This window comes from Pollicipes pollicipes, unplaced genomic scaffold, assembly GCF_011947565.3.
Source record: "Pollicipes pollicipes isolate AB1234 unplaced genomic scaffold, Ppol_2.1 Scaffold_6138;HRSCAF=7277_pilon_pilon_pilon, whole genome shotgun sequence".
Lineage (NCBI taxonomy): Eukaryota > Metazoa > Arthropoda > Thecostraca > Pollicipedomorpha > Pollicipedidae > Pollicipes > Pollicipes pollicipes.
The window spans coordinates 18117369-18126513 of record NW_023596818.1 but is presented as its reverse complement, the minus strand read 5'-3'; the positions used below and the strand labels follow the sequence as shown (position 1 = coordinate 18126513).

Here is a 9145-nt window from a genome sequence, read left to right as displayed (position 1 = left end):
CGACCACGGCAGGACTCGAACCTGCAATCTCCTGATCCGAAGTCAGGCGCCTTATCCATTAGGCCACGCGGCCGACAGGACGCTTGGGGGAAAATTACTGAATGGACTAACCGCTGCTACCACATTTTCCCTCCATCGTGTTTACCGTGCGCCTAGCAAACGCGTTATTACATCATTGCTACGCGGCGTGCGGGGGACACAGACGGAAAGAGACAGCAGGGGACACACGTCCTTCCACAGGTCTGAAGGGAACTTCGGATATTATTTCCCGACTCCAACCGATTAGAATCGTAATCTCCGTTCTCAGTTTTAGGTGCAGTTTCCGTTCAGTTTAGAGTTCGCACTGATCCCGGTTCAACTTCTCAATGGTCGGTGGAAAAGTGACGCAATTTTAGAAAATGCAACAAATACTGCATCGGGTAAAAAGGTAGGAGCTTTGAACAGCCGATGGCCCGACTGCGACTGCGTCATTGATACAATTTTGGGAGAAACTCGGTTGTGTAAGGCTTGCCTACAGGACATAGTCCGTCATCACGGTGATGGCTCATGTGGTTCATGCACACTATTGGGTGGACGTGAGCGATCATAGGCCGTCCCCATAAAGTATAATCGGCTCAGTCACGTCCGTGAAATTTGCTAAGTTGAGAATAGAAGACTCGTCAATGTCTACCATAGGGAAAGCTACCTACCTGCGATAGGAGAGCCTGTTCTCGTGTGTGCGTTTTCGTGTTTCTGTCCGTGTTTGTCGGTGAAAAAATTCTGGGATTTCGCAGCATTCTTAACTAAAAAAGGATTAAGGAGATCTTGTTTAAATTCATTTACATCCTATATTTACACATGTAATACTACACAAATAGGTGTAAAGCTTTGGCTTATCACGTTAGGCGCTATGAAGACGGTTAACCAACGTATTTTTTAAATATGAGGCCCAGTTCATAGCAATCATTTTAAAATCGTTAGGGATAGCACTTGGCGAAGACGTAAGCAGGTGGCAGTCCCTTTCTATTTTCAGGGAATTATTGTGTATATTTGACACTGTAGACACAGAAACGACACAGGACAGGACAGAAAAGGACAAATGAAGACACGACAGGGAGGACAGGACATGACAGAACAGTGTCTGTACATGCCAGCATAGGACGAACACGATTCTAACCATTCAATGTTTTTGGTCCTGTGTTGAAAAGGATCAGACTGAAGGGGAAAAGAAACCGATGTGGAGAGCACAGAACATGTCAGAACGTGGCAGGGCGGGGCAGGGCGGGACAGCATTCGGCATCGTTGGTGTATCTGCAACCCTCATACGTGTTGAGATTATGAAGTCCGCCTAGAGACGTAGATGACCTGACGTGGCGGATATTATTCAGACCTCGTTTAATCTGCGTGACCCGGTTTGACGTGGCTCTGACCAAATCCACTGATGATCCACTGAAATCCACTGCGGTTGATAGTGCATGGACTGTGTAAGATTGCTTCTCATCTGTTGCCATGGCATCCATAGTTCGTGACAAAACTGAGAAATTAAGTACACTTGTTTACCTTGATACCCGATTCTACTCAAACCCTCCTCGAGCCCACTACGCCAGGGCCTGTCACTTACAAAGCATACGCGGGCTCATCCATGCCACTTTTACACACCGTTTTGCCAGAAATATTTCACAACACGCTGTAACGCCTCCCTTGCATCGGGCGTAGCGTCTGCACTGACCGTGTCTCACCGTTCAGGGGATATGGCGAAGCCTGGAGTCGGAGTCAGGCCTGCTTGTGGAAACAGGACCGGTCAGATGAAGCAGGCGTCAAACCGTCAAACCGGGTCACGCAGATTAAACGAACCATACGTGGCCTCTTTGACGCTGCCTTCAGGAGGCACGACATAATTTCTATTCGAGTCTGGACTCCGCACGTGAGAACGGAAGGAGCTAATCATACTGGGGCCTAGAATGCTAAGCATTTTAAACTCATATCCCATGCGACGCCCCTTCGCCTGGCGCAGGTCAGCAAGGGGCGTTGGACAGAAGTCAAAACGACTGCCATCGACCACGGCAGGACTCGAACCTGCAATCTCCTGATCCGAAGTCAGGCGCCTTATCCATTAGGCCACGCGGCCGCCCTGCTGTCAGTGTCGACCGGCCTCAGCTCGCCCACCGCTGCTGTCACATTTTCCTGCCGTCGTGTTTGCCCTACACTTAGCCTGAAGTTTGCCACGCCGTTGATCGACGGTGTGCTGGCATAATTCCAACTTATGCTCCTAGCGACACGCATGGGCACAGAGCAGGGATTACATCGACCCCCTCCCCCCCCCCCCCCATTAAGGCGAGGGTTAAAACGGAGCGTTACATGGTTCAAACTGCAACCGATGCTCTTCTCGGTAGCTGTCCTTTGCCGCCCGCTGTGCCATTCACAAACGTTAATTTGCACTAACGTCACTCCTACCAGTAGGAATGTTGTCATAACGAACAGGGGTGAAAAAGTGTCTTTTCTGCCACCGACGTAATTTGGAACCGTCACCTGGAGCCAAATCTTTCGGAAATCATTGCAACTCAACTCCAATTGCCATACACCACAAAAACAAATACAAACTAAATTAAATGCAGCATGGCCACCAAACATTTCCGCTTAGGGAGTTCATTTGCAGTAAAGTACCACTTACTGGCCATCAAACACTGAATGATGGCTGAGACTAGATTAATAAAATCATCAGATAAAGGCATGGCTAACGGAACCAGCCTAGAGGCGTTTAGTTCCGTTTTCAGTTCAGGGGAGGGGATTGTTTGTGCCTTCTAACCAGTGACGAAGGTTCCTATTTTTAGTTAGCATCTTTACACATTAGTTTCATTACTCATAAATTTTGGGTTTAGCCCACCAAAACTCCTTTTGAGAAGCTACGCCATTGCTCCCAACTGTGAAAAGGAAAATGCGTCAAATCTGGGAAGAAAACTGGTTTAAGTGCATTTCGGAGGTAGGCTCAAACATTGTTTCTTCTGCACCCTCCTCCACCTAGCTCACTCAACCCTAGGTATTTTTAAAACTGAATCCCCGTAGCCCTACATTTACCGATAAAATGGTTCCACAAGAACCTGGAGGCAATAACCCTTTTGGTTTTGTGACGTCATCGTACAATCAGCTGGAAGCGTTGGCAACCTTCACTATCTTTGAGTAATCGTTTCCGGTACAGAACTCGCTCTTCCTAACATGATCCCAGCTATTAAGAGCAAAATCCATTCAATATCGGTATCAACAGATACGAACAACATTTTTGAGCACCCTTAACACCCTCATTTACGCAATATGAGAACGAAAAGTGTTTTCTGACGCGTGTCCTCCGACCAGTGCGCTAACTCTGAGGTTCGCCGGACAATGTGAGAGCTCTACTTCAGCGATGCTCGGTCTCTTACCTCTCAGCAACAGAAATCCCCGGATGAATCCTTTACATGTGTCGCTCTAACATCCTCCGTTTACCTCTGCAGCTACAGCTCAGGTATCCGCAAACTACATTCCTTCTTGATCAGCAGAGCGCTTTAACTCTATGACCTTAAAAAACTTGACGATTAGCTACATTCTTCTAGCTAGTCAGCTCCTCACGACATGAACACAACCAACAGCAGCCCACAGCATCGCACTGAACCCACTGCATTACCGCATGGCGAGCATTCGCGCCAATCTGTCTCAAATGGCACAACGCTTTAAAAGGCTACCGAGCAAACTGATCACATTCGTCGCAAGATGCTGCGGCCAGCTACAATTCTGGCGGTTGGTGATAAGCCTAGTTATTTGGTATTTTATTCTGTTTAGTATGTGAAGTGAATCTTGGATGAAAAAATATGTGAAGAGCACTGATCTGAGGGATGTTGAAAAAGCACTGTGTCACCACTGGTCTGTGACATCAGCAATGATGTAGTATAATTTGTATTATATTTCTGTCACCTCTGCTGAATACTTTACTGATTAAAGCTACTGTGTTTGGCACCATGTAATGGCTCATCTTGCTCATGTAGCGAAACGTTTTGAAAAGCGAAAAAAGTCAACCAACGTTTTGACATGTGCACTACACATAAGGGTGTGTCATCAGTAACACAACCATGTGAGGCAAAGGAATTCTTTGGCGCATGAGTCCAAAAGCACACGGCATGGCAAAAGTTTTTCCCAAAAACTTAAATTCGTGAGGCGCAAGTCGATTGAAATATCGCGGTAAATCGACGCCCGGTGTTGCAGTCACCCCATGCTGGGCGGCGTCCGCCGCCGCGCGTAACACTAAGCCGCGGGCGGCAAGCGACACAAAATACCTTTGCGTAAAGAAACGATGCTACCGAGCGCTCGTTATGCTGTCGCACGAGAATGTCCCGGTCTAAGGTGTAGTATGCGGATCAGACATTGTCCAATTGATTGCCATTTGGTGGAAGCTTTATGTGCTTTTTAGTATGAACTCGAACGAGTATGCTGCTAAGCATTGCTTCAAACTTTCACTTCTCCAAGACAACTCACGTGATGCAAACAAAACTATGTATGGCATATAACTCAGAATATATTGTCTAGTGTGCAACTTGAAAAATACAGCAAGTTCTGCAACATGTGCCACGGACGTAGAGGGGACATCTTGCTCCTTGCCGAGCCTGTGTATTCAATGCACCGGCACCAAACAGCAATTGCTCACAGACTGGAAACCCAAAAACGTGCGTTGGCAGAGGTCGCACGGTAGCAGAAATACCTTCGCAGCTGGGCTCCACATCTTGCCGAAGCTCCAGCTCCAACCGAACATGTCCTAGGCAGTGCGGCGCTGCATCGCATTCCTAGTGTGAACCAGATAGGGCAAGATGGCCAGCGGTGCCTGCACTTTGTTCCGCAGCCCGCAGTCGGTGAGGTCTCGCAGTGGAGGTTGTGTGACTGGTCCGTGCCAGGGAATCAGTTCGGTGTACCTCACAGCCTCGAAATTTACCGCTGAGATGACGAAGACTTTGGGCTGCAGGAAACGCTCGGTTTGCTTCTCACGTGCGGCGCGACGATCGGAACCGCCTGTTCGCGGACCATGCGGTTCTCATCCTACACCATGTCCAGCAGCAGCTGTTCCGGACGGATCCGGTACCTGTTGCGCTGGAGGACCGGCTGCACCGTGGCCTATGTGTACTGCGCCAGACCGCGGAGCAGAGCGATGCTCCGGAACAAGTTGTGTAAGCCACAGTCGCAGCCGCTGTTTTGCCGGATGGCGAACCATACCGACACATAGTGGCCGACCACGCACCGGACAAGGTCCTTAAGAGCGCTGCTGGAGGTCTCGGTAGAAATGTGAACTAGAAGCAGACGAGCACCCAGTGCCAACCATCTGAAAACAGAAGCGAATTTATTAGAACAATTGCCTACAAACTGAGCATTAGATCATACAAAAATTAGTTCGCCTCTCTAGTGTATGTAATTGTGTCGATATCCAGAGTCCTTAAATGTGACGGAATGCATATGAACAAATATGCTAGTAAGCATGAACCAGCCATCAAATGATGCGACATGCTACGGCACAAGGTATGACAGTAAGTAAATACTCAACAGTGAGCACATGAAATGTCAATTGATGCTTGATGAACTTTAAACACTCATTGCTATAAATTCGATAATGTGTTTTGTGTTGTCGATAATGTTGTATTTTTGGTTTTGATAATGTGTTGAAGATAACGTGTTTTCATGTGTACCTGACATGGTTCGATGGTCCGATTCGCCACTGGGCTGCCACGTTTCGGACAGAGCCGTTTTGAACGCCGGAGGCCATAAGGTACAGCAGCTGGTGGTTGGTGCCCAGCTGCTGAATCAGGTCGACCGGCAGATTTGGCACGCACCCCGACTTAGGCTTGAATGTCACAACGTCCCTCTCCCAGGCCTCCCCGGCACAGGTCTTGCCAATGGGTCTGGAAAAAATTGAGTCGTAGTAATGAAGTAATAAGTAGAACTTTGAAGCAGAAGTAGTAAGTGGAACAAGTAATGGCTCGAAAGAAATGTTTTAGTAGCGGCAAAACTAAAGTAGTAAACCCATATCTCCCATGCAGGCATTATTGGCCAATCAAAGGAAAGCTGCCTCCGCCTCACGAATATAAACGTTGGTGCGGCGCGACAGACTTCAAAGTTTATACTCAATCCGTGTGCCAAGGAAAAACTTTGTTTGAACCAAGAGATTCACCCCCTCGATGACACACCCTACTACACATGTTCACGCTGCGGGCGTTAGCGAGTACAGACCAATAGTAGGCTTTAAGTTTCATCTAGGTGGGATGGTCAGTTGCAATATGTCCTGGTTTCTTAAAATGTGTTTTCCTTGTCGAAATTTTGTCACCAGTGGGCTTTCAAAAGTCCTAAGTTTTTGTCACCTACCATACCCGGTAGATGAAAGGCTTTTTCACCGCTGATGACGACGACGGTTGGCATCACGGTGACACTTATACTTATACGTTACACGGCTACGACACCTATATTTTTCGCAGACTTGAGATACGCTCTTCAGCTACCAAAAAGCAAGAGTGTAGTGCTTTTACAAGGCGTTGGGAGCGTAACCTAGACTCGAAAATAATTGAAATGTGTCTCCTTTGTATTCCTTGATGGTGCTGCGGTGACGCTACCCCCAGTGTTATTATTAGACGTAAATGGTCCTAGGTTTCGTCACGGAATATTTTTTGAAATATTTGCTCAAAAGGTGGGAGACTCCCCTTAAAAGCAAAGCAATAGTCGCAAGTGAGCTTATTTCATCATATCTGATGCTCGTCGCAATATCTTGAAACGTGGACATTCTCTCCAAAAGGACATCATATGGCAAAATAATAATCGCGTCAATACATCTAATATTGCGCGGAGGGTCCTGCGATCTAAATCCTTGGCACCTCTGCGCCTTCCGCGCAGTCACGAGAGTATTTGCTTCAACCAGGGATGACGCCACCTATTTCTTAAACGGGGGGGGGGGGGGAGGGACGGGGGACGAGATCGTAAAAACATCGCGACAACACTTGATTGAAAACTAGAGGAGAAATCATGTGTTTGATAACCGGCATTCTCGTAAATGATCACTGCTATGGAAATTTCCCATGTGTCATGCGTTGCACCAACGTAAACTTTGGGACGCGGGAGCAGGGGATGGGACAGAGGCTGAGACCCACAATGTCCGAATATTTAGCATTGGTCCGGTGGGCATTGACTGGAGCGAAATAATCCAAGCGGCTGTCATCCACTTGCACTTCCAACCAGGAAAAACGTCCATTGTCCTGTGCCGGCGGATCTTTATTGCGGAAACAGGAAACCCTTCGTGAAAATATGCGCAAAAACTATGTTTTTCTCCAGCGAAAAGGCTATTAGGTAAAGGGGGATACCTCCCCCGTAGCGCCACCCCTGGCAACAGCAGAAATAGTTAGTTTGGTTTTCACCTTATTTGTTATAATCTTAACATATTTTTAGACATATCCAATCAGTTTTATCGTTTAAAGTCCATGGACAACACCGCCTACGGTAGCACCGCCCCTGGTGGGCGGTGGCTTTAGATGTTTATTCATAACAGATCAGGTGTTGGAGCGCTACGAAGTCTAAACAGCTGTGTCTGTTTTTCAATTCTGAGTATAATGGTGTACGATTTTATGTGTTTTGAGCAAATGTTTATATGTTTGCACCGCGTAATGTAGCAATGTTATGTTGGTCCGCCGCGCGCGTTCTGCAGCATCGTCACTTAACGCCCACCGCCCGCGCCGACCGTAGATCGCCGTGCAATGTTCCTCAAAAACCGCCGCTGCATCAAACCCGAAATCCTAGGAACACGTTTTTGGTGCCAAACCACACGCGATGGATGTTTTTAGGCTAACAGCCTAGGGCCATGCATTTCCCATCCCCAGGCTTAGGAAAACTTGGGCGCGATTGCACTACATGTCCGAGAGGTACCCTCAGAAGGTCCGAGAGGCATCCTCAGAAGGTTCGAGAGGTATCCTCAGAAGGTCCGAGAGGTATCCTCAGAATGTCCGAGAGGTATCCTCAGAAGGTCCGAGAGGTATCCTCAGAAGGTCCGAGAGGTATCCTCAGAAGGTCCGAGAGGTACCCTCAGAAGGTCCGAGAGGCATCCTCAGAAGGTCTGAGAGGTATCCTCAGAAGGTCCCAGAGGTATCCTTAGAAGGTCTTAAAAGGGACTGCATCGGCCCCTTCCTTATCAAGGCGAGGCTTAAAACGGAGTGCTACACTAAGCCATGCAACTTTGAGATGGTTTGCTAGACAATTCAAAATTGAAACTAGGATTCCGACCAATTCCATTGAGTTTTGGTCAGGTATTGAGGTCAGATTTAGGTCAAACCCGAATCGTTTCACAATGAGAAAAGTGGTTCACAAAGTAGTTCTTGAGATTCGTTGCAGATTAGTCTACCACAGAGAACTCAATGGACACCTTATTTTGGCTTCACGGAGGTCAGGAAAGGTCACTGACCTGTAATGACAGCCACGCTGACAACGACCACGCTGCTGACTATCGCTAGACGAACGGGCATCGCGGGTTACCTGAAACCTAAAACACGCGACACATTAGAGCCAAAGCACCCGTTCTCGACCACGGCAGGACTCGAACCTGCAATCTCCTGATCCGAAGTCAGGCGCCTTATCCATTAGGCCACGCGGCCGGCAACTTCCATCCCCCGGTCTTTGCTTATTGCAGCTACCACATTTTCCTGCAGTCGTGTTTACCACACACAGCCTGCAGCGTGGCACGTTATTGATCGACTGTGTATTGGCATGCTTTTTAGCATACGATCAGCAAACTGCATGAATGCATGACAGGCCACGAGGACCTACTCAATGACCTCTCTAATAGCTCCTCAAGCCAGTTAACTTGCACTGCGTCCATTTTACTAATGCCTGCGCTTTCTATTGGAGGTAAATAATATCGTCCACGGAGAAAAGGTTGCAATTCAAAGCATTCAGGTACTGTGATTCATCAACCATTTCACGAACCATTTTGAAATCAAATACGAATATGACCATGGCCGAATGTTTTTTGTTTCTTTGGAACAGGCGGCGGAACGATATGGTCGCAGTAACCCCGACTAGAATAGCAAACGGGGCAATTTTTCTCATTTTCTCGTAGAAAAAAAGCTTACGGCCATGTTTCCGTACAAGTTAGCCTTATTAAGTAGGATATATTTCGCCG

General features: G+C 47.7%; 3 non-coding genes across 3 annotated transcripts; all 3 read right to left on the bottom strand.

Moving 5' to 3' along the window:
- On the bottom strand, positions 1-73 carry TRNAR-UCG (transfer RNA arginine (anticodon UCG)). The gene has a single exon. It is a non-coding gene; the product is annotated as a tRNA-Arg (tRNA).
- A 1961-nt stretch (positions 74-2034) lies between these two features.
- Positions 2035-2107, bottom strand: TRNAR-UCG (transfer RNA arginine (anticodon UCG)). Its single transcript has one exon. It is a non-coding gene; the product is annotated as a tRNA-Arg (tRNA).
- A 6438-nt stretch (positions 2108-8545) lies between these two features.
- Positions 8546-8618, bottom strand: TRNAR-UCG (transfer RNA arginine (anticodon UCG)). The gene has a single exon. It is a non-coding gene; the product is annotated as a tRNA-Arg (tRNA).
- Positions 8619-9145: the final 527 nt, after the last annotated feature.